The sequence below is a fragment of the Perognathus longimembris genome, chromosome 11, assembly GCF_023159225.1.
Source record: "Perognathus longimembris pacificus isolate PPM17 chromosome 11, ASM2315922v1, whole genome shotgun sequence".
NCBI lineage: Eukaryota > Metazoa > Chordata > Mammalia > Rodentia > Heteromyidae > Perognathus > Perognathus longimembris.
Window position 1 is genome coordinate 5,085,992 of NC_063171.1, and position 24,642 is coordinate 5,110,633.

The window sequence follows — 24,642 nt, forward strand, 5'->3', positions numbered from 1 at the left end:
AGCAGGAGATGGTTAAAAAATCTTCTGGTTTATTGAGGACAAAGTTATCTCAGAATTCTAGTCTGAACAGGCTGACCAATTAAGCTTGTTAACTTTTATAATTAAGTTTAAGAGACTATACAAATAATTTTATTTTTTAAAGTTGAATTAAAATTTTAGAAAGCTCTAAGTCCAAAAGAATAAAGAGATGTTATTTAAAAATAAAAACATATGTAAATTATTGTCACTGCTGCTATTAACATTATTTGTAGCTAAAAAGGCACCATAAGTTCCTCACAACTCTTATAGACTGTCATATCCTTCCTAGCACCTGTCAGATATTTATGTTTTCCTAGAATCAGCAGTCACATATGTGCATAGAGAAAAGAAGAAGAGGCTTAAGGAAGATACATATTTTACACACTCTACTTCAAATGCTTCTTGGGGTGGCTCATCAAATTTCAATGAGTATTAATAGGACCAGAAAGGAGAGTAAGAGAAAAATAAAACCTAGCAAGGAGGAAAAGCAAGACAGAACAGAGTAGATTTATACTGAATTAGTGGTGCTGAGAAGGAAGAGCACTGCTGTCTTTGAAGGAAGTCTTTGCCGCTTGCTTTTCTTATCTGTCCATTCATTTTTGCTTTATTCTTTTATTTTAAAAATATTTACGGGGCTGGGGATATGGCCTAGTGGCAAGAGCACTTGCCTCGTATACATGAGGCCCTGGGTTCGATTCCCCAGCACCACATATACAGAAAATGGCCAGAAGTGGCGCTGTGGCTCAAGTGGCAGAGTGCTAGCCTTGAGCAAAAAGAAGCCAGGGACAGTGCTCAGGCCCTGAGTCCAAGCCCCAGGACTGGCCAAAAAAAAAAAAAAAAGAGTATAAAAATATTTACGGAAAGACTTCTGTACACTGGGCATGGAACAAAATCAGTACTGAACGATCAGTCCTCATGGTGCTGATTATCCTGCCAACGTAATCATTCTAGTAATCATAATTGCTCTGTTGGGAAAAAAAATATAATGAAGCAGGCTTCAGATTCTCTATGCACTCCTCTAACTCTGCAGACCTTAAGCAAGGAGAAAAGGGAGTGGAAAGCAAACAGAAGCCACTCCCAGCTGTTCCTCTTGCAGAAGTACCCTCTTGTGGAGAAAAATGGCCACCTTTCCTAGAGCTGATGAACAGGGTAACTGCACTGGTGTTAGAGATGGGTGTGCCAGAGGGGGGAGGGGACAAGAAGAAAGTGGAGAGATGATGGAGAAACCAAGGTAATATTCCATACCCAGGCACTGATCGTTCCACGAGTGTAACAGCCCTTCCAGCTGATTGCAAAGACTTTCCTTCTGTTTCTCTGAAGAATTAGCTAGCTCACTTAACACTGCTGTTTTGTTCTCATCCTCAGGCTCTTGATTGCTTGACACAGTGGATCTAATTATCACCAAGCTTCCAGCCTGCTTTAATAGAGAAGGATATTTATCTATGTGAGCAGATAAATTCTTCTAGTCCCTTGGTCCGAAAGTGTTTCCTTGGGAAACATAAAGATGAAATTCAAAGCTTTTAATTAATGAATAGGACTTACCTTTTCGTTTATGGTTTGTTTATGGCGTGAAATGAATGTTTCTTCTTCCTCCTTACTGTTCTTCATTGCCATTAGCTTTTGGGGATCCCAGCCATGTTTTATTTCCCTGTGAGAAATGCCTCTCTACTCTGGTATTTCACTTTGGAGGGACAGTAAATTCTAGTTGGTATCTAACTCCTTCCACCTAAAGGGGAAACAGACCCTGTCTCAACACAGGACTGCAAGGCATCTGCTTGTGGTTACTCAGGAACTGGATCCTTTGGAAACAGTTGGCATTCTAAACATCTCTGCTTATTTCTTTGTCCCACAGTGCTATCAAGGCTGTACTAGGTGCTAGGCACTTTTCTGGGTCTGGTCATACCGTGGTAGGAATGAGATGAAGAGAGGTTGTTTCCAGGAGTTTCTTTCAAACACATCCAGCAGGTTGTTAGGGAGAAGGCCAAGTGTGTAAGAAAAAAGAACAATGTCATGAGCCTATGACCAGAAGTGACACAGAGCTGGAGCTGGAGCTGGAAGAATAAGTGAGACAGAGCTGAACATGGAGCTGGAAGAATAAGTGACATGGAGCTGGAACTGGACATTGACCTGGAAGGATGGGAGGAAAGCAGCCCAGGACACTGGCAGGGAAGTGCATTCCAGCCTGTGATGTGGTTCATTGTTAGACAATGGCACCATGTCCTCCTGTGATTCCTTTCACAGAAAAAAATGTTCAAAGTGTACCTTCTTTTTTTCTATCCTTTCTTCAGTCTTCTTCAATCAAATATTTATACACTCCACTCACATGACCTTCATCCAAGTCACCATCATCATCTTCTGTTTCATCACTTCTCCACACAGCTCCTTCTGACTCAGTGTTTCCTGTTGCAAATCTGCATTTTAGTCTCTGGAATGGTCCTAGTTTCTGTGCTATTCAAATGCTAATTAGCTTTCAGCTGATTCCATAAGCCCCAATATGATAGTAATTCCTCTTTTTATTACCTTAACTAGATTTGATTTTGATTGCGACTACTAATCAGGAAAAGGCTAATTCTATGCATTTACACTTTTCATATTATTGCCAATCCAGGCTGGCCTTAAACTCACGATCCTCTAATCTCAGCTTCCTGAATAATGGGATAACAAGCATGCACCACCATGCCCAGCCATCTTGTTGATCTTTATGCAGGAAACCATGTTTGGCTTACAGAACCTCATTCATTACTTCACTTGCATTCATTGTTTTCCACAGATGGCTACAACTACATTAGTGAGAACATATTTGTGCTTTTCTGTGACTGAATTACTCTTCCTTTATAGTTTTCACCAGAGTGAATTATTCACTCATTCATTATTGTCATAATCTATCATTATGAAAGATACTAGTGATAATCATGAGCCATCAAAGCATTGGTGGCTCCAAGATGTGTTTGTTTCACTAGTACATTGACTAAGAAATTTCCCTTTCAGTTTACTTTCTATGTTATTTTAAAATATTCTTCATTTTTTTCTGATGCTCGGTTACTGTAGGCTCTGTAGAAAATGTCTTTTATTCCCTAATTATGTCTCTAATAAATTTCTTACAGGACTTCCGGGAAGACGGCGGAGGAGCAGCAGAGCCCTAGCTGAGCTCCCTCCGATATTGCAGTTTTCTCACCCCATAGATATTGTTACTCCTAGAAAGACAGCCAGAGTAAGTTCTAATAGTACAGGGATTCTGACCAGGAAGGAAAAATCGACTTTGCTCTTCTGAAAACACAGATTTGAGCTCCAGGCGGCGCCCTGCCGCCGCGCCAGTGCCGGCGCCTGCACAGTGCCTGGCACAGCCACCCACACTCCGCACGGCTAAAGCACACAGCATAGACCAGGGAGAAATCCTCCAGATGGCGGCTGAGCACGGATGGGCTGAAATCACAGAGAAAGGGTGAGTACCCCACGAAAGGTATTCTCATTCGTGCCCACAGAGCAGCTTCTGGAAGGTAGCCCTTCCCCCACCGCCAGAGCAAAGCGCCATCTTTGACACTGGCATAGAGTCAGACCAGACTAGAACTAAAGAGGGCCTGGGGAAAGCGAGGACAAAGGAGCCATCTTTGAAAAGGGCAAGACGGACCGACCACTGAGAGCTAGCTCCACCCAGGAGAACGCCCCCTGCCCAGGTGGGAGGCTCGTCCTGGGCCACGGCTTAGCCAGAGGTGCCCTGCCCTGCCCACTGGTATTTCTAAATTTAAAGCGAAAGCGGCGAGCAGCTACCTGTGGCACGGAAACACCAGACAGGGGAACCAACAGTTCCTGAGACAGATAAATGGTCCCGTCACAGAGGAAGCCCAATTCCCAGCCTGAAATGGAGCTGAATTCCAAAGCCAGCTCCTTCAGGCAGCCACCACGCCCAGGAGAGAAGAACCTCTCACAGGCAAGAAACTCTCAGCCAGGTAAACTAGGCCAGAGGCGCCCCGCCCTGCTGAGTACACAGCCTATTCAAAGCCAGGCGTTAAAGGCCGCGGCCCCACAGCAGATAGAGAAGCCACGGTTCCAGAGACCGCTCACGTCCCCATCTACAGAGGACACCCAAGGCCTACTTGCAAGCTGTGCGAACCACAGAGACCCAGGATTGCACCAACAGGGGAGAAGGGTCAGATCAGATCCACCCCCTGCAAACTGAAAGCAAGTCAAACCAGCCAATCAGGAAAATAGACTGCAGACCATCGCAAGGAAACCAGAGACTGGGGAAAGACCACCCAAACAAGGAGTACTCCATATTTTTTTTTCAAAAATTAAAAAAGAAATTTTTTTTTATTTTAATTTTTAATTTTTTCACTTCTGAAACGTCGTTGGTTTTTTTGTTTTCCATTTTTACAGGTTTTATCAAGTTTTGGATTTTTTTTTTTTTTTTGGTTGTTCATTCTTCTGGTTTTTTTCCTTTTTATTTTTTATTTTATTTTTTTAAAATAATTTTTCTCTGTTTTGTGCATCTGTCTTCCAGTATTTTTTCTTTATTTCTCTCTTTGCGTTCTCTTTCTTTAAAAATTACTTTCCTATGAATAACACCTCCACTCTTTTCTGCTAACTCTCCATTGTCTATCATTTTAACCTTGTTCTTTCTACTGATTCTACTCTTCTCCACATTTCCACGTCACTGAAACTAAACCAAAATCATCATCCCCCCAATGAATTTTACTCTGTTCTCTTTACTACCTCTAACTTTCCCTCCTGACTTACTGCCAGGACCTCCAGGTTCCATTGACTCCTGGTTATTGGATAGAGGGTATCCCTGCTTAATTCGAGTGAATCAAAGGGGTTCATAGAGAAAGCCAGTCCTAAAAGAACTTAATATAAGAACAAGAATTGCTCATAGGGTTGTAACAGTAAATAAGTAACTACTGAATACAGGGCCCAGGATCGGTTGTTATATTGAAATTGTATTCTTTAGGAACACCAAATCTAATTTTATGGACAGGTATACAAGGTATCTGTATATAATTGTGAACTTATAAGATTTCCACAACAGTGCTTGGTAAGGGCTGCTTTGGGTCTTAAACGGTGCTCACAGGTGCTTGTAGATTGGCATTCCCAATCCAAATGGGCAGAAGAAACACAAGAAAGATAGCAAACAGTGGGGTCTTTTCTCCCACTCAAAACAATGAGGAAACAGAGCAGTCAATCAAAGACATAGAAGAGAACCCTCAAAATGCTCTACAAAGTCTACTGATAAACATGTTAAATGAAAAGTTTGAATTAATACATCAATCCTTCCATAAAGTAATAGATGATTTCATGGCCTCAACAAATAGAAAGATAAATGAAATTCAAGAGTCAAATGAAAAGATAGCTACTCAGGTAAAAGAATAGAGAGACAGCACTCAAAACCAAATTAATGAAGTAAAGAAGTGCATGCAAGACCTAAGAGATGACATGGAAATCATCAGGAAAGACCAATCAGAAGGAAAAGAGACTCGAAATCAAGTAGCTAGCCTACAGTCCCGACGAACTGAAGCAGAGGGTCAAATCTCAGCAGCTGAAGATTCCCCAGAATCTATGGAGAAAGATAAAAAATCAATACAAATCCAGTCCAATCAACAAAACAGATTGCTACAGGAGATTCAAGACACGATCAAGAAGCCCAATTTAAGGATAATAGGTATTGAGAAAAACTTGGAGAAAGAAGTTAATGAGATAGGCAACCTATTTAACAGAATATTAGCTGAGAACTTCCCAAATATCCAGAAGGATAGGCCTATACAGATACAAGAAACATGTAGAACCCCAAACCGACCAGACCAGAATAGGACGTCCCACCGACACATTGTGATCAAAACAGGATCAGTAGAGTACAAGGAAAGAATCCTTAAAGCTGTTAGGGAGAAGAAAACAATCACATATAAGGGAAAAGCAATCAGAATTACCCCAGACTTCTCAGCAGAGACCATGAAAGCAAGGAGAACCTGGAATGAGGTATACCAAACACTAAATAAAAATAACTACCAACCAAGAATACTGTACCCAGCCAAATTCTCATTTACAGCCGAAGGTCAAATAAAAGTCTTCCACAGTAAGGAAAAACTTTGGCAAAGTTGCAGGATATAAAATAAATCCTCAAAAATCAAGGACCTTTCTCTATGCTAATGACCCGAAGGCCGAGGCTGAAATCAGGAAAGTAACTCTTTTTGCAATAGACTCAAAAAACATAAAATACCTAGGAATAACCTTAACCGAAGAAGTGAAAGACCTCTATGATGAGAACTTTAAAAACATGAAAAATGAAATTAAGGCAGAACTAAGGAAATGGAAAAACCTCCCATGCTCCTGGATTGGGAGGATTAATATTGTCAAAATGGCAATATTGCCAAAAGCTATCTACAAATTCAATGCAATACCCATTAATATCCCAAGACCATTTTTTAATGAAATAAAGGAAGCAATCCAGAAATTCATATGGAACAATAAAAGACCCAGAATAGCAAAAACAATCCTAAGAAGAAAGAACAGGGCTGGAGGAATTACAATACCCAACTTCAAGCTGTATTATAAAGCTGTAGTAATAAAAACAGCTTGGTATTGGCACCAGAACAGGCCTGAAGACCAATGAGACAGAATTGAAGACCCAGAAATGAACCCACAGAACTACGCCTACTTAATCTTTGATAAAGGAGCTAAAACAATAGTTTGGAAGAAAGATAGCCTCTTTAACAAATGGTGCTGCCAAAACTTGTTCAACACATGCAACATACTAAAACTAGATCCTTATATATCACCCTGCACCAAAATCAATTCCAAATGGATCAAAGACCTCGAAATCAAAACAGACACCCTGAAAACACTAAAGGAAGGAGTAGGAGAAACACTTGGGCTCCTTGGTGCAGGATGGAACTTCCTTAACAAAGACCCAGAAAGGCTACAAATCAAAGAAAGGTTGGACAAATGTGACTGCATCAAACTGCAGAGCTTCTGCAGGGCAAAGGACATAGTATGCAAGATAAACAGAAAGCCCACAGATTGGGAGAAGATCTTTACTGGCCATTCAATGGACAAGGGCCTCATATCTAAAGTATATGAAGAACTAAACAAATTACCTTCCTCCAAAACAAAACAGCGAAGAACCAATAGCCCCCTCATCAAGTGGGCTAAAGACTTACAAAAAGACTTCTCTGATGAGGAAATGAGAATGGCCAAGAGATATATGAAAAAGTGCTCTACATCACTGGCCATAAAAGAAATGCAAATCAAAACAACATTGAGATTCCATCTCACCCCAGTAAGAATGTCATATATCAAGAAAACTAACAATAACAATTGCTGGAGGGGATGTGGCAGTATGGAGATTCCTCAGAAGGCTAAATATAGAACTCCCCTATGACCCAGCAACCCCACTTTTGGGCATCTATCCAAAAAACCACAAACAAAATCACAGTAAAGCCACCAGCACAACAATGTTCAGCACAGCACAATTTGTCATAGCGAGAATCTGGAACCAACCCAGATGCCCCTCAGTAGACGAATGGGTCAGGAAAATGTGGTACACATACATAATGGAATTTTATGCCTCTATCAGAAAGAATGACATTGCCCCATTTGTAAGGAAATGGAAGGACTTGGAAAAAATTATACTAAGTGAAGTCAGCCAGACCCAAAGAAACATAGACTCTATGATCTCCCTTATTGGGAATAATTAGCACAGGTTTAGGCAAGTCACAGCATAGGATAACAAGAGTCCAATAGCTATATCCTTATGATCACATAAGATGATGCTAAGTGAAATGAACTCCATGTTATGGAAACAATTGTTATATCACAGTTGTAACTACTTTCAACGTCCCATGTGTATCTGTAGCTTCTACTATTGATGATGTTCTTGTATCACCTTCCTGTGGTTGTATCTACACTATCTCTGTAATCTTATCTGAGTATATTGGAAACTGTCTATACTGGTATTAGAACTAGGAAATTGAAAGGGAATACCAAAATCGAGAGACACAGGGTAAAAAAAGACAAACAACTATAAAAGCAATACTTGCAAAACTGTTTGGTGTAAGTGAACTGAACACCTCATAGGGGGAAAGCGAAACGGAGAGGGGGTGAGGGGGGAATGAGGGTTGAGGTAACAAACTACAAGAAATGTATCCAATGCCTAACGTATGAAACTGTAACCTCTCTATACATCAGTTTGATAATAAAAATTTGGAAAAAAAAATAAATTTCTTAGAGATTCATTAGCTAGAAAATTAAATTTTTCCAAATACCAAATTTTTATTTCTTCAATAATTTTGTTATTCTTTCAGTAGAGAATCTAGTGTCAAATAAGTAAAAACAAATGAGGAAACAGTAGGGAATCCTAAGGAGGTATTTCTCCCAAATGTTATGTGCTGTACTAGAACTTTCTCATAGCTCACAGCTAACCTATTGAAGATATTTTGATGGACTTTGAACTGTGTAGGATACTTTCATTTACAAGTAACAGAAAAGTCCACTCAGAGTTGTCAAGTCATAAAGATACTTTGCTGACTGTAGCTGAAATGTTCAGAAGTTCAGAGTGCTTCAAGGTTAATCACCTCTCTGGACTTACTCAGGGTAGGGCCTTGTCTTGCCATGTGGGACATAATGATCATTGTGAATTAACAGCCACAGCCTGGAGAAATGTTTCTTTTAGAAGCTTGTTTCAGTAACGCACACTATTTTTCTTAGAGCCACGAAGTTGAAATTATTTTTAAAATAAGGTCATCTTACATAATTTAAAAATATTGAGGAAACAGATTTTGTAATTCCTTTTGAGGGGAAGGAATTAATCTGCAATCTATGCCTGAGAGGAAATTTAGTCTTGGAGAAGTTGAATGTGTGACAGTTTTGTTTCCTTTTGTTTTTTTGCCAGTCCTGGGGCTTGAACTTAGGGCCTGAGCACTGTTCCTGGCTTCTTTTTGCTCAAGGATAGCACTCTACCACTTGAACCACAGCACCACTTCCGGCTTTTTCTATATATGTGGTGCTGAGGAATCGAACCCAGGGCTTCATGTATACAAGGTGATCACTCGACCACTAGGCCATATTCCCAGCCCCTGTATGACAGTTTTGAATGAGGCAAAAAGTATTTCTTAACTGAATAAACTGATGAAGTTCTTTTGTCAGTTTCCAGTGTTAATTAGGAACATCCAGACTACATCAGATGGGGTCGGGGAAGCTCATGGCAGACATGATGCACCTTATTCAGGGAATCAGAGCCTGTCTAGAGAACATGGTGATGGCTACTTTATTATTCTCTGAGACATTTGTGAGATGCTTCCTTCATCTAAGAGCAACTCAGGCAGTGTGAAGTTCTAGAAAGAAGGAAGATAGGCCTACCCACCTAACTTTTAATATATCACACTCATTCCTTACCATTTATACAGAATCATTGTGATTCATATTGCCAAAGTAAGTTACACAAACAACAAATCCTAGTATTGAATGACAATTATTGGCAAAGGAAAGTACATTATTCAAGAAAATGAAAAAGCACTTTAACTTACTCTAATAAACATTCTTAATTTTAATCACAATATAACATTATTTGCTTTCACGTATGCATTTGGATGAACATATAGCAATGAATTTTTACATTTCACTTACTAAATAATTTTTGGTCAGTGTTACCATAAGTATAGAGATTATACATTTAAAAATGTGAAGGAATAGCAGTTCCAAAGCCGTGTCTCCTTCAAAAGCCCATTGTTAGATGATAAACGTGACAGAAATACTATTATAAGGATTTACTGTTTGTAATTTCTAGAATGAACGAGCCAAGCCTTTCAGGATCACTCAATCTCTGCTGCTAGAAACAGAGAAGAAACAAATATTGAACAATAAAATTTCTTCCTCGTGATAAGAAAAATATGGACAATAATAAGACAACCTTGTCAAGAGAAACCCAGTCTCTGTGTATCAGACATCACCTGTCCCTTTAATCAAGAGACAGCTCAATAAAAAGGGGTATTTCTGGGGCTGCTTCTACAATAAAATACATCCTCATGACAGGATGATTCCCCAAATAAGCTATCATGTTTGGTTTCTCTCTGGTGTGTCTTGAATTCCTGAGTGATCCTGCTGGCATTCTACACAGGGCAGATGAATCAGGTCAGCCATGAAACCTCTTTGTTACTGCCACCATGGGAAGGGCTTTCACTTGACTCTTGATAACATTAAAACCAACAACAAACATCATTCTCACACTGAGGTATCACAGATAATGGATCTTCAAAAATCCCAAGGGGGGAAGGGAGGGAGGGAGGGAGAGAGGGAAAGAAAGTGAGAGAGAGAAAGAGAGAAAGAGAGAGAAAGAAAGAAACAAACAAAGAAAGAAATGAAGCAAACAAGCAACTCTGTTAGCTAAATTTTGGAGACACACAGATCCAAATCATAAGAGAAATAGTGACCCAGATTGACAGCTTGCCTCAAAGCAAAGCAAATGTTTTTCTGAGTTGATTTGTAATGCTAGATAGGCTAGGTGAAGGTTGTCTAATAGCTAAGCTACTTTCCTCAAGCCTTTAAATATCAGTTGAACTTGGTCTAAGAATGTATTTAGAAGATGCCATGATTTATTGTTACTAGCAAAATTACTGAATTTTTCTGGAAGGTTAATTCTTAAGAATCCACTAATTATTTGGGGTGTGTGTGTGTGTGTGTGTGTGTGTGCGCGCGTGCACGCATGCTGGTACTAGGGCTTGAACTCAGGGCATGAGCACTATCCATTAGTTTTCTTTTTTTTTTTTTTTGGCCAGTCCTGGGGACTGGACTCTGGGCCTGAGCACTGTCCCTGGCTTCTTTTTTGCTCAAGGCTAGCACTCTGCCACTTGAGCCACAGCGCCACTTCTGGCCATTTTCTGTATATGTGGTGCTGGGGAATCGAACCCAGGGCCTCATGTATATGAGGCAGGCACTCTTGCCACTAGGCCATATCCCCAGCCCCTCCATTAGCTTTCTTGATCAAGGCTGGTACTGTACCACATGAGCCACACCTCCCTTTCTGGCATTTTGCAGGTTAGAGAAAGGAGTCTCAGGGACATTCCAGTTCAGGCTGACTTTGGAACATCATCCTAAGATCTCAGCCTCCTGGGTAGCTAGGGCTATAGGCGTGAGCCACTGGTAGCAGCTTTAACCATTTGTTATTTTAAAATGTACACTTTGCCTTATATCAACTTTAATACAATATTGAGTATAGATAGGAATAAAGCTAAGTATTTAGTGGTAAACCTACTGTCTACTGATTTAAGATTCAAATGGCTGCTGACTGCCATTTGGTCTTTCTTGATATTTTAAGAAAAAAAAAAGGAGTTTCTAAGGGTTTCTAAAAGCTGTTTCCAAAAACTAAGAGATTAAAGAGAATTTTTTCCAGGGGGGAAGATTATTGTGTTTTTGTGTTCTTTGGTACAGAAAAATCAGAAAAGAAAATCTCATCGTGTGATTTGATAATACCCTTGCCACTAACACTAATGGTACTTGGGTATATATCATTAGTATGAGTGAAACAGTGAATAGTTTTTGCTGGTTACAGAACCACTAGAAACAGCACAGTTAGTAAGCCAGCATTCAAAGACTGATGTGCTAGGCTCCTAGAAAAACAGCATCTTATTTAGTCTGCCAGGACAAGTTGTTTAAAAGAAATATTGTGAAAACTACAAAATAAAAAGTCCTGTACAAAAATGTCATTCATATTTATGCTTCTTATCCTAAAATTTTATGTGTAATATATTTTTTTCAAATAAAATAAGCAGTCTTATAAAAGCCACATAGGTCTATTCATGTAGATTGCATGTATACCTGCTGGTGCACTACAGGCCAAGGCTGCCGAGGGAAATATCAGAAAAGACTCATTCTAAATATTCATAGCAATCACCTTTGACAAATAGCATCATTGATGATCTCTATTTTCTTCTTCAGCTTCTTCTTTGTTTTTCTATTTTTGACCAATAGCCTATTTTTATCATAATAAAAATCAATAAAGCTATTTCCAAAATCATCATCTAAACAATTTCCTTCTATACTCTTTCATGAGAATGTTGTGGGCTTTCATCTTAATAATCTGTTAATTGGAACAGCATACCACTATAAGATCTTTATAAATGTATTAAGTTCCATTGATAAATGAATATGTTCCAGGCCTTCCTAGCAAATTAAACTTAATAAACAAAAACCTCTACTATTCTATAAATACCCAAATATCATCCATCAAAAAAAGACCTGGAAATGAACTGTTGGTTTTCTCCTTTGCCTGACTTGTTCTGGAAGAATGACTCACTGAGGGAGCAGTATTGAAGACTTTGCTTTCTTAAGTAAAAAAATAGATCTTTGGCTATCCTATGTAATCATTCACTCATTGTTTTTCCTTCAAGTCCTCATTTTTGAATGTCTACAGTATGTCAGGCATTGGGCTACATGCTAAAGATACAACAGAAAATCAGAAACACAATAGAGCCTGCTCTTATACCAACAAAGACAAGTCAAATAATGTCATTGCTCAAGATGACAGAAACCAAAGCCCAGGGTTTCCCAGGCTCCATTTCATGGATCAGAGAGGCAGACTGACCCCTTCTTTTCTTTTTAAAATATATATTGTTTGATAGAAGACTCACATCATGTCTCTTATCTGTCCTGTAGTAGGCCTAAATGACCCTCACTGTGTTTATTCTCTTGTGTAACTTCTATGATTTTGGTATATGGCAAAGAAGTGGTCATGGTGACAATTGATGTAGTTAAAGTGCTGGTCAAGTGGAAATAAAGAAATGTTATAGGTAGCCTAACCTAATCACATGCACTTTTTCTCAAGTATAGTTTTGTGAAGAATAGAAAAGGCAGACTCAGTACCTGAGAAGAATTTGATGTGAAGGAAATTCTCCCTATCAGAGATTGAGATGACAAACACCACAGGGCAAGGGCCTGATGGCATTCTTTAGGTGCTAAGACAGTCCCCAGATGCCAGCCAGGGAGAAGTTAGGGGCTTCAGTCTTACACAAGTATCTGAATTCTGCTCATAATAGGCCTGGACCCTGAGCTCCAGGTGACAATGTGGTGAGCTGACACAAATTTCTACCCTCAGCAAAAAACTCAGTTACCTTGTCCCAAACTTCTGGCTTGGAAAATGTGAGATTTTAAGCAACCAGGATTATCAATTTGTTACAGAGCAAGAGAAAAGCAGTAAGTGCTCTCTCTCTCATTTTAATATCTCCCTTGGAACTAGCTATTAGACTACAGTATAACTGGGCCTGAGGTTCATGAATCTCAGCTACTCTCCTTATTATCCACACAGTGAACCTGAGTTCCAAAGGATCCACCATATTGGCCTTGTTGACTCTTAAATGAATGGATTTAATCTTTGTTTTGTAAGAGTTTCAAACTTATAGAATATTTGAAAGTATAGTACAATATCGTTTATTTTCCTTGAATGTTTTGAGTGCATATATTTCTGACCCACACAATTAAACCCTAATTAAACTCAATGAGTTTCTTAAAACAGATATCCACTACATAAGTGTAATATTCCCAACATTGGCCATCAAACATTGATTCATTTCCACCTTCTATCATACCCTCTGGCATCATTTGGAGCAAGTGATTATTAAATTCTATTCTATGGCTAGAAGAAAAATGGGTTCTGAAGGGCAGGCCTAAGATAACTATACTTCTTTCTATCTAAAGAGATATACTGGGAGATTTTGAAAGGAATTTCTTCTCATTTTACAGTTTCAGAGATGAATTTCTGAGACTCCTGGTACTCTCACTCATTCATTGTATGTTATGTAGTGTTTAATATATATATATGTGTGTGTGTATGTGTGTGTGTGTATACATATATGTGTGTGCCTGAATCTTTCTATTTCAATACTTTCACCAAACATCCTAATGAAATAATTATGAATTCAGGCAAAATTCCTTTTTTCTTCAGTCTCCTTCCAGTGGTATTATTTTCCTCATTCAGTTATATTTCAGGTAGCTCAGCATTCAGTCATGACTCATTTAATGTGATGATTAAAATGAAGTTTTGTTAATTTATCACAGTTAAAAAATAATTGAAATGGTTCCTCTTCCTAGATGCAATTTAATTAACTAGAACTTTTTATCTACACCAAGAAAATGATAATGGGTTTTACTCAACTATCCCGACCAAGACCTAACTGAGAATTCTAAGAATCAAAGGCAATGGTGAATCAAAGCCAGCTTGTAAATATCTCCTTTAATGAGAATGCTGTTTGAAAATATCTTGTTCAGCTTTGAAGTGAAAAAGTGCTAAGCTACAAGGCTATTCCACTTTGCAATAAGGGGTGTATTCTGTTGGTCACTTTTGAATTCTGGAAATAGGATTGGCAACTGACATGTCATTTCAAGTAAGGGGAATAGGAAGTTCATTGCATCACTGTACACCATGCCTTCAGGAACAGCTTGGAAGATGGAACTGTGAAAGGCCTATTTCATTTTCCTAGGTCTATATTTTATTTGTCCACATGAATGAATATAGGATATCAGGCCATTCCTAATACAGAGTAATATGATCTATGTTTGGAAGAGAAACACTATGTTCAACAGCAGAGAATGCTGACATGAACAGAGGTGCAGGGAATATTTTGATCTGGTCAAATAACAGACTGACCACAAAGAACATTGGGTGGGGCTCAGTTAAGTTATCCAAAGAAGAATTAGATATCTGATATATTTATCTCTACAGAGCTCTTCCTAACCTTCCTACAGAATAAGACTTGTGGAGGGAGCCTAAAATACCTGTTTATGGACTGGGTTAACAGAAGAGACAGCATGAAAGTATGTACATTGCTGGCATAAATATTTACTTTCCTCTGCCTGTCAACAGCTGCATGTAGTCTCATCCTCTCACGCACAGTCATATGATAGCCAGGCAGGATCATCTCCCCTGGAGACTGCTACTGTTTATCTGCCAAGTGCTAATATTAAAGTATAACACTTGATTCTTAGCTCAGTGAGCCAGAAGTGAACTTTCGGCACTGTTCTCTTTCAGAGTCTTACATGTGGCCTTTGCCTTCAAAAGTAGAAATGATTAAGCTACTTCTTTCAATACCATTCCAAAGTATTTTCTCTGCCAGAAATAAAAAAGCTGATGCATACTTAGAACTCAAATTAAAATATTTACTTTTAGAAAAATGTAATTCATTTTATAACTTTTAAATATGCTCATCATAAAATTATTAAAAGTGTTTATAGAAATGGAGCCATTTAGGAAGCCTACAAGTTGCCTCAAAAATTCATTTTTCAGTTTTTCATTTTCTTACATAGAAAATTAAATCACTTAATTGAAGTAAAATTAAAATGTCTAAGTTCTTCAATGGCAGAAGTTATTATAATCTCAATACCTAGTGAGTGGTATGTGCTTAGTAATTGTTAAATAAATGAATAGATGAATGAAATATTGACAAAAATCAAAGTGTAATTGGTTAGGTAAAACAATGGAATAGTAATAAAAATTATATTATTCTTTAAAGGATGTAAACATTAATTTTTGTTTATCCAATGGTATGTTTAGCAGATTTACCTTTATTTAAGAAAAGCATTCAGGGAAATTGCTTTTATAATTAATATTAGTAATATATAGTTATTCTTTTGATCTCTGTATTCAGGCTGGACTAGTCTTTTTTTTTCAACTTATTTTTGAGAGTACTGGATTTGAACTCAGGGCCTCATGCTTCCAAGGCAGGAGTTTGCCACTTGAGCCACATCCCCAACTCTCTTTGTTTCTCTGTGCATATTTTATACCTCTTTCTTTAGAGAGAACTTTGAGGGAGGACTGGTTAAAAACAGCACAGTGTGCTAGGAACTAGGAATGATAGTGACTACACAGAAACAATGCAGACTATTTGCCTGGCACTTTTCATAGCATATTAGCTCTATGCTCATCATTTTATCATAAATCATATGGTAAAAATTTAGAAAAACAAGTTCATTGATTTTTTTTAGTTTTTCAGAATCTTTTCATGTTTCTGGAAAAAAGAAATTAAAGTTATTGCAGCCTAGAAAATAACTTAAAAGAGTGCTTAGATTTTTGTGTTTCTTTTTCTGATGTAGAATACCAAACAAGGAAACAGTATTTAGTACTTATGTGTCAGCACTATTCTAGGCACATAATATAAAAGGAATATATATCATGATCACTACATTCTAATGGCATTTTTCTTACAGGGGAAAGTAAAATTAACAACACGAGACAATACTGTGCAACTTGAGGCAGAAAGAACAAAATCCTAGTTCGTTGAAGAAGGAAGATGCTTGGGAAAGAAGCCATGAAGAGAATGACTTCATGGAAAAGATCTATGAAAGAAAAGGAAGGGATGGCCCCAGTGGTCCAGTGAGACTGCAGTACAGGGAATGAATATAAAGTGAATTACGTCAGAAAATGAATCCACTGAGAACTAGGATGTGCTTTATCAGAATACCATATGGGCCCCTAAAATCCTTTCTAGTAGTGCATACCACAAACAACACTAAAAGCCTATGTGGAAGGAAAATCTCCATCAGAAGACTTATTAAGCTTTGAAATGATTGCCTCATCAGGGAAATAATTTGAAATATCAGTTTGTCTTCCCCCTCTTCCTGTGCCCATTACATGTTGCATTTCAAATGTGTGTATATCATTCAACTATGAGACCAGTGCTCTGTTCAACTGGAGAGCAATGACTTCAAATTGTTTGCATGTAAATTCAAAAGGCTTAATGCCTTTATCATTCCTGATAACAATGACTTGAGAGGAGAAGCAATATGGTGATACTTCACCATCCACTGTTTTCCTCAATAGCTACCATAGAAAATACATCTGTTTTGTTAAAAAAAAAAAAAAAAGCAAATTGAGAAGAAAATCAGAATATGTAGACTTTTTTGTTGTTGTTGTACATATCTGTACTGGGGCTTGAACATGGCTCGGGTGCTGTCCTTTAGCTTTTCTGCTCAAGATTGGCACCTACCACTATGCCGTAGTTCTATTTCTGGCTTTTTGGTGTTTAATTGGAGATAAGAGTCTCACAGACTTTCCTGCCTGGGCTGGCTTTGAACCACAATCCTCAGATCTCAGCCTCCTGAGTAGCTAGGATTACAGGTGTGAGCAGACTTTTGTCTGTCTTTGGGTGATCACATTTACCCCACACTGAAAATGAAGAAGTTCCTTGCACCTTCATGGGGAAAAACAACAGGGTATTGTAGACAAAGTCCTCACTAGTCCGGTTTGGGCTCAAGGAATTAACTGTAAGTTGCAATTTGCCAGAAAAAAAGAGCAAACATTGCCAAAAAAGAGGGGGAGAGATGGTGTGGATACAGGATGCTTCTGAGGATCCTTGAATCCTGAGTTTCAAGGGGGAGAGGGGAGAAGAATTTAGGACATGGAAAGGAAGGCTAAAAGAAGCCTGAAGACTGGACAAAGGGAGATGCAGAGTAACAGCCTGCGGCTTTGTCTGTATCACATGCTTCTAAGCAGATCAGCTTGAGGCAGAGGCTAATTCCAAATTATATGCCAATATTCCAAATTATAATTCCAAATTATATGCACCTTGGCAGGTGGAAATGTATAAGATGTACGTGAAAAATCAAAGCAGATCAGTTCACGCTCAAAGAATGTCAGCATCAGACCACATGACATCAAAACTGAGATGTAAATGGCTTCCTTCTCAACAAGATTGCAGGCTTTGGAAGTAACCAGCATTGCCAAGATCCCATTCCTCCAACACAATCAGACCCGGGAGAAGGAAAGGGAGGAAAGGCACCAAGAAAGATGTACATAACTTGACAACAAACTAGGAACCCAGAAAAATTAACGTATTCTAAAAATGAGTTGACCTAAAGTATGATGATATTTCTACACATGATGAAAGCTACAAGTTAGACAATATATTGGAATTACAGAAAACAATGCTGTGGCTCAGGACCACTGGACCCCAAATAGCAACATTGCAACTACTGAGAAACCTTTCTAGCTAAATCAGCTGCAGCTCTCCTTTGTCTCCTCCAATCCAAGGTAGTTCCTCAGACTTTGTCTTTCAACTGTTGGCTAGTTACTCTGTTGAGTGTCTCTTCAGTGAGATGTTTCTGATGTTTCTGCATGATTAAATTCCCTGTACATTTTTTAGCTAAAATATCAAAGATACGATACTCTGCCCTTGTTATTGTATAATTGCAGGATAGTATGATGTTGTGAGATATGTGGTGTCTATGTGTCTTGTTTCTAGCTATATCAACCTTTGCATCTGACTCAGCTGACATCTTCTCCACTCAAGTTGCTGTTTCCTCTTTCAAACTAGTATCTTGTAGGGAGACACTAAGACTATATAAATAAACATCCTGTTTCGCATCCTACTTTCCCCATACTAAGTTTAATATCCATTGGCAGTTCTTACCTGAACAAATATTATTGTGAGGTTTGCTAAACATTCATTTTTAAAATTTCATTTCTAACAATTTCCATCCTTCCTTACATATGTGCAAACACATTTCCATGTACACTTATCTATTTATACCCTAAGTCCAGCTGAATGCCCCAGTTTCCAATGCTCGTTCATCTTTCCTAGCTTTTTCAGGTAGAATTCCTTTAGAATTCCTTAGAATCATGGCTCACGTGATTCTAAGTATATTCGCTTATTTGTTTTAATGATGTGAAGTTTAAATGGTTATTGTACATGTATTCACTTATTTTCTTCGATTAGTTTCAAAATTCTGTGTGTGTGTGTGTGTGTGTGTGTGTGTGTGTGTGTGTGTGTGTGTGTGTGTGTGTGTGTACTGGGGTGATTTTAAGGCCTGGGTGCTGTCCCTTAGGCTGGTACTTTACCACTTGGGCCACAGCTCCATTGCTATCTTGGTGATGGTTAAAATTAAGGATCACATGGACTTGCCTTCCCAGGCTGCCCAAATATATATATATATATATATTATAGGTATAGATATATTTAGATATATCTCTATATATATATTTGAAAAGCAAATCTACTAACTTTGGCATCAAGTTTATACAGATTTGTTTTGTTTTGCCTTAAGCCTTACAGTTTCTAGGCATAAACACTTTTCAAGCAAAGTGTCAGTGACTCACACTTGTAATACTAGCTGCTCAGGATGCTGAGATCTGGAGGATTATGGTTTGAGGTCAGTCAGAAAAGTCAGCTAGATTCCATCACCTGGTAACCAGCAGAACCAGAAGCATATGGCTCACATCATAGAGTGCCAGTCAAGCAAGTGCAAGGTCCTGAGTTCAAACACTAGTGTTGAACCTCCAATAATAACCATAATAATAATTCTTCAAAAGTGTAACTCCTTTAATAATAACAATAAGCTTTCAAAAGTCTGCTTTCCAAAGTTACTTAGGTTGGTCCTTATTTCTCACCTGTACAATGTGGCCATGTTATTCACTTGTAATACGGTTTGTTTGTTTTTTGTTGTTTTTAATGTGTTGCCTTGGATAGGCTGAATTACATTTCCCAGAATTACCCTCTCTGAACTACAAGTCCCAGAGTTATACATGGATGAGGGTGGGCCCAAGCACCCAACTAGTGTCATATTACTATGACAGCCTGAGTTGATTAATAAATGTTATGGAGAAGTATTACTAGGACTAGAGACCCAATCCAAGAATTTTTAATGTTTTCTTGGGTATGGCAAGATTCTGGAAAGAGATAGCTATATCAGGATTCTGCTCTCTAAGTCTTTCTCTAGGGGAAACCTCTGCCAGGTTGTGGAGTTGCCTGGTAGAGAGAGTCAGGGCAGAGAACATATGTCTAACTAACAGTCAGTAAGCATTGAGATTTGCCAATGGCTAAATAAATATGGTTGGAGATAGACATTTATCTAATTGGGCTTTGAGATTATTTGAGTCACAGCCAGCAACTTCATTGCAACCTTGTAAAAAAAAAAAAAAAAAAAAGAAAGAAAGAAAGAAAAGAAAAGAAAAACACCACATCTTGATCCAAAGGAAACTGCCTGAATGGTGCCCAGATTTTTGACACATCATTTTGGGATAATAAATGTTAATTGCTTTTAGTCACTAAGTTTTGGTACAATCTCTCCTCCACTAAAAAAACAAAAAAAAAAACTAATGTGTTTGTAATAACTACATCTGTCTTACTTAAAATATCTCCAATGTGCCCTTAAGTTTACCTTTTATACAATATTTCCTTTCACCCTTCAAGCTTTCATCTTCTCATCTCTTAGATGTGTAGTAAATATATCTATATTACCATATAATTATTATATTTGTAATATGTATTATACTACATTGTTGAATTGTAGATTCTATACATCAAAGAGAAAAAATCAATTTACTATTAAAGAATAGTTAAGCATATATGAAAGAAAAGTAGAAAACATGGTTGACTCCATGTATATTCTTTATTAACTTTAACACTTATGGTATCTAGCTATCTATCTGTCTATCTATCTGTCTGTCTGTCTGTCCGTCTGCCCGTCTATCTATCTATTCATCTATCTACAGTAGCAAGGTTTGAACTCAGGGCTTTATAGTTACTCAGCTAGGTTGCTTAGATGAGCTTGCTTGCTTGCTCTCTCCCTCCCTCCCTCTCTCCCTCCTTTCCTCTCTCCCTCCTTCCCTCCTTCCCTCCCTCTCTTCCTCCCTCCCTCCCTCCCTTCCTTCCTTGTTCTTAAGCCACATCTCTCAAGCTCAAGCTCAACTTTTTGCTAGTTTTTGTAGAAATGGAGTCTCATGGACTTTTTTTTTTTTTTTTTTTTTTTGCCAGTCCTGGGCCTTGGACTCAGGGCCTGAGCACTGTCCCTGGCTTGTTCCCGCTCAAGGCTAGCACTCTGCCACTTGAGCCACAGCGCCACTTCTGGCCGTTTTCTGTATATGTGGTGCTGGGGAATTGAACCTAGGGCCTCGTGTATCCGAGGCAGGCACTCTTGCCACTAGGCTATATCCCCAGCCCTCTCATGGACTTTTTAATGCCTGGATTGGTGTTGAATCTTGGTCTTCAGATCTCAGCTTCCTGAATAGCTAGGATTATATCTGTGAGCTACTGCACTCAACTCATGGTCAATATTAGGCACATCAACCCATGGCCTATATTTTTTTCACCTCTGCTTCTACCTACTCCTCTTCCCTAGATTATTTTGAAGCAGTCCTTAAATATACTATTTCTTCTGTAATATTTGCAGTATGTATCACTCTTTGTAAAGTGATTACTTCACCACAAAAAAAAGTCACATCCAGAAGTATGTTAGTACTAGAGATAACAGAGGCTTGGAAGTCAGGACATGTTTGTCCATTCTTGATAATATTATCTCACTCAAAAGGACAGATAAAATACTTTACAACAAACTGAAGAGAAAAGGGACGAGTTGAAAGAAGTTAGGAGAATCCAAATACATGGCATTCAGCTGAATTCAAATGACTAGTGATGAATTAACTGCATGAAAACCTTCAAGTGACTTTTACCAGCAAGCTGTCTAAGAATGAGCATGAGATGACATCAAATATACTGCATTTTTATATGATCTTGTTTGGGGCTCCCAAGTCCTTCATGAAATTTGACTCTGTTCGTCTAGACAGAATAAAGCAGAATGATATTTCAGAAAAACAGCCTGACAGCAGAAAAACAGCCTGACAGATAAGAAGTGAAAGGCTGAAAAGAACTTGGAAATTTAACAGAGAAAAAGCTGGAAGTCAGGAGGGATCGGGAAAAGCTTGAGTGATGTCTCTCCCAACAATCAAGCCCAACAGCAATCTGTGGAGCTACAGGCAAGCATACTGGACTACCAGAGCAGATGGGAAGAGGAGTCAATGAAGCTTTTGTTTAAACACTGAAAGAAAAGTGACCCTAAGAAAGTAGAGTGTGAACAATTGCTCCAAGAAGCTGATATTTTGGTTACACAAGTGGCTGCACAGAGATTCCTATACTACACACTTGCTGTTATTTACATATGCTTTAACTATGTCTCTCTAAGATTCATGTGTTGAAAGTCTGGGCAGAACCTAAAGGAGACAGAGTCTAATGGGAAGTCCTCAGGTTATTGGGTGTGTGTTCCCAAGGGGATTTGCAGCTTTCCTGAGACTCCAATCTCTCCCTGGCTTCCTATCTCACTCTGTGGTCTCTCTCACACACATAGCCTGCTATGTATGATGCTGGCATCATGCCATTGAAGCTCCAAAACTGTGAGCCAAGAAAAAATGTTTTCTTTGTAAAGAATCTGATACTAGAATATCAGAAAAAAATTAATATAAACTTCCTGTCAGTATATCTGGGAAGTACCACTACTGCTGCCTGTTAAAATACCTACATTTGTAATGAAATAGTAAAGGAAAAGATGGAAAATAAAATTTTCTACCTGGGTCTACTGTATCAAGGACCTCCTAGATATAAGATGTGGGGCCCAAATATAATTAGCTTGTTTGAGTATATAAGCATGATTCAGATATCATTATTTATTCACAAACTGCTTTTGAAGAATTATTACATGTATAAATAATAGATTATTTATTGATATGAAAGATTGCTTTTAGACAAACAACTCCAAAAGCAATACTTGCAAAACCATTTGGTGTAAACCAACTGAACAACTCATGGAGGGAAAGGGAAAGGAGGAGGGGGAAGGGGGGAATGTGGGAGGACGTAACAAATAGTACAAGAAATGTACCCACGGCCTTATGTAGGAAACTGTAACCCCTCTGTACATCACTTTGATAATAAATAATTATTTAAAAAGATTACTTGTAATATTATTTAAATAAGGATTAGAAAGTTAGTACTACATTTATGTGTTCTAAAATGTCCTGTGACAAACCAATCCCATTTATTATGACTCGAAATAATGTTTTAAATTCCAGGAATTTTGTTTTTCTTTTTATTTTATATAAAATCGAAGTTGGAGAGGACAGTGAGAATTTTACATAAGAGATTTATCCTGGTTTTAGTAACTTAGCTTTCTTGTAGCAGTACCCAGGATTCACAACTGCCTTCAACCCATGAAACTGGAATTTTCATTTCAAACACATAACTCACTGTACTGAAGGAATACTATATTTTTCTTGGATTTTATTGTCAAACACTGAGGAATAATATCACAGAGCAATTTCCTCTCTATTGCCCATAGCAATGATAAACCAAAAATGTGTATACAAAAGTATGTCAATAAAAAATCATTTTTTCCATGTACAGTGTGGGAATTTTTGTTTTGTTTTTAATTTTTAAAAAAGTCTTTCTGGTGTAAGTATTGACCTGCTCATGATTTCTGAGATACTAAATGATGATTTTAGTAGAATAGTAAAAAATCTAAAGTCCAGCCACAATAGCAATGTGACTGACAGGGATTAGTAATGCAGACTTAAAAGTTGCCAGTTATCACTTCCCAGCTCCCCATCTGTTTGTCACAAACATCTTTGCATTTATTTTTGTTGCACAACTGAAGATTGAACCAACACTTGTGCATATAGTTGAGCAACAACCCCCACAGTTTTGTTTTTGTGTTTTGATTTTCAGATAGGGTCTCAATTTTCTGGGCTGGCCTCCAGTTCATGTTCCGCCTGTCAACACTTTTTGGTAGCCAGGATTATGGATGTGCTTCACCATGTTGAGCTCCAAAACATCTTAATACTGATGTGAGGCCAACACCATGCTGAAGAAGGTCTGTGAATACTTACGTGCATGCCACTTATATACAGTCACACTTGCATGCATGTAGTATGCGTTGATGTATATGCATAAGAGGGAGAGAATGGGGATGACAGGAAATGAAGAAGAAAACTAACCATAGCCTTCTCATTCTCTATTACTATGTGCTGTTTGTATTTTTAAATTATATTGTTTATGTGCAGTTTATTTTTTTCAAATTGTTATTATCAAACTGATGTACAGAGAGGTTACAGTTTCATACATTAGGCATTGAATACATTTCTTGTACTGTTTGTTACCTCGTCCCTCAAACCCCCCTCCCTCCTCTCCCTTTCCCTTTTCCCCCATGAGTTGTTCAGTTCACTTACACCAAACAGTTTTGCAAGTATTGCTTTTGTAGTTGTTTGTCTTTTTTTACCCTGTGCCTCTCAATTTTGGTTTCCCTTTCAATTTCCTAGTTCTAATACCAGTATTTCTCTTGACTCTGTGTTCTCATACGTCAGTGTAATACAACTAAATTAACTTGTTTTGTGGAAATAAAGTGAGCAATAATTTGCAAAGGCTGTGGAAAGTATCAGAGTTGTCCATGGTTTGACTTCAGATACATTGGTGGAAATTTTGCTTCCTAATGAAGCTCTGACAGAAGCCTAAGACACTAGTTGCAACTGATGAATTCATTTATTAAGGACTTGGAAATCAGGTAGATCTGTCTGTGAATCTGAGTCCTGCCACTCTGTCATTTATACCTTCTGGGTCTCCGTTTCCTTGTTTGTAAAAGGGACAGTAGAACTTCTTGGAGGCCCCAGGAAAAGGTTTAGATTTGATTGCCTGTCTCCACCCTGCCCCATCACGCTTTATCTCTCCCAACTAATCTAACTGACTAAAGACAAGATCACTTATTGGGACATTTTTTTCTCCTGGTAGATTATTGGAAAGTAAAAAAACAAAACAAACCAAAACCAGAAAATCCCAGAAGAGTACATTGGTGTGTCTGCCTCTGGTTTTTCTCCTCTAAAAGTGTCAGGGGGTGGGG

At 38.2% G+C, this 24,642-nt stretch overlaps 1 protein-coding gene across 2 annotated transcripts in view; it reads right to left on the reverse strand.

Annotated features, from left to right (window-relative positions):
* Ccdc192 (coiled-coil domain containing 192) overlaps positions 1–24,642 on the reverse strand; it is a 226,845-nt gene that overhangs the window by 195,831 nt on the left and 6,372 nt on the right. The window lies entirely within an intron of this gene.